Source organism: Tupaia chinensis, unplaced genomic scaffold (genome assembly GCF_000334495.1).
Source record: "Tupaia chinensis unplaced genomic scaffold, TupChi_1.0 Scaffold000055_1, whole genome shotgun sequence".
NCBI classification, from domain to species: domain Eukaryota; kingdom Metazoa; phylum Chordata; class Mammalia; order Scandentia; family Tupaiidae; genus Tupaia; species Tupaia belangeri.
The window spans coordinates 323,641-325,773 of record NW_006159513.1 but is presented as its reverse complement, the minus strand read 5'-3'; positions in this window follow the sequence as shown (position 1 = coordinate 325,773).

Genomic DNA, 2,133 nt, shown 5'->3' with positions numbered 1-2,133 from the left:
TATCCTTTTTATGTCATGTTTTCTTGTTTACTATTATTTTCTCTTGTTTCTTTTTCTTGTGAGTGTACTTTTAGGAATAACCTTAACCTCTGATTTAGACAGAAACTATTTCTTTAAAAACCTTAATTTTTATTTGTCACTTTAAGGGTTACCTAAGACTTGTCAAAAGAGATTGCCAGATGTCTAAGAGGAGCTGTTAGGGTCTTGGGCCTCATTAATCCTCACTTTCAGAGGCCAGCATGGACTCAGAAGTTCTGAACTCCCTTTGGAATTCAGGGCATTCCCGTATCTAGTAACTAACTCCACATTGGGGTCAAGTCCCAGTGGGAGAACATGAGGATGTCAGTCATGGGTATTGTCTAGTGCCCAGGTTCCCTATATTTGAAACAGAATATCTTCTGAAGCAGAGGCTCTGATTTGGGCTTTTTCCAGATCCTGCCCTCAGGGGAAATACCCAACCTTCAGGATTACCATTAGTAATTCATAGGTGTTCTTTAAATGAAAGTCAAATCAAAGGTAAGTGTGAATTTCCAATTGGTAATCACGTTACCTGAGAATTTTTCTAGATTTGTTTTGATTTGTGAGAGATACTACACTGAGAACAGAACCTAAAATATCAATAGATTTTGTAAGGAGCAACCGAGTACTGCCAAAGGGTGGAGCCAGTTTGTAGGTTTTGCAAAGCATTTGCCTTATTGACTACAAAAGCTTTAGTAATCATAATTTAAACTTTTATTTTTATGGTCAAATCTTCTGATTATTTAACCTGTATTGGGGTAATAGATTTGTCCCAGTCTGAGAATGTAGCCAAGGGGAGTGTCCAAAGGGGAATAAGTTCAACTGAAGGAAAAACAGGAGTGCCAGGAGGCAGGAAGGGAGAAGGCAGCCAGAAGCTCCAGTCTTAATTAGTTCCACGCCATGCCTTGAGATTCCACCCTACCAGGTTTCTGAACAGGAGGTTTCCTAGCTTCTGTTTCCAATACAGAGGCCCATCCAAAGTCAATTTGGGTATCTTTATTATAGGGCTATCCAAATGTTTGTCTTATGTGAAGATGATTGGTCAGCCCAAATTGATTTTCTTGCTGCTTGATAAAGCATGCCAAGGGAGAAGATGGAGCACTTTAGCCTGAAAGTTAGGAGGATTGTAACAGGGGTAGGGAAGTGGGAGAGGGTTTTCTGAAGAGACTCAAATGGGAGTATCTTTGGAGAGATTTTACTAAATACCCATATGTATTTCTTTACTCTCCCATCCTAGGCAATCTAATATCTTTTGGAGGAGCTATTAAGCTAATACTCCTGTATATAAAATTACACATATTCATATTGGGTAGAATTTTTCATTTTATAGCAAACTTAACTTTTAGCATACACCAGTAGCTTATGACAATGAACAAACAATAACAAAAACTTGTTTAACAAATTTTCCAATGCAGAACTGAACAATCTTATTAATGGAACTGAATTCCTTTCATCACTATAAAATTTAAAAGACAAACTAAATAATAAATAAAGCTTGTTAACTTAATAATGAGAACTATAAGGAGGACTCAGAAAGAACTAAGTGGCCACGTTCTCCATGAGTCAATGTTTAACAATAGATTACTAATTTTACCTCTTTAATTTAGTTTTATAGCAATGCTTATTAAATAAATTGTTACAGGTAAATTGACTTAAATTAATTTATTTAAGTTATAGATTTTAACAAATTACACTTGAACTTAGACAGTGGACCAGGAAGTACTACAAAGTTTAAGCATTTTGGTATTGGATGACTTAGTATGAAATGTTGTCAAACATTTTATTGTTTTCCATTAATTTTGGTTTTGTTTAATGGTTGGCTTAGTAGTTTACGAAACTAACAAGTCTTTCCATAGAAATTGGAAATCTTTACCCACTTAAATGATTAGATTACTAGAAACCTGTACTTTTAATTTATTTTTATTTTTTAATGTAATTATTATTATTTTATATACATTCAATTGCAATACATTCTTTAACTTGTGTATTTACTCAACATAAAATACATCACAGACCAGTCCAGTTGAAAAAACTATACCATCATCATTAAAAGGTAAGAAAGCATCTCTGTCTACCACAAATTACCTACCTTTTGATTTTTTCTCCATAATTACC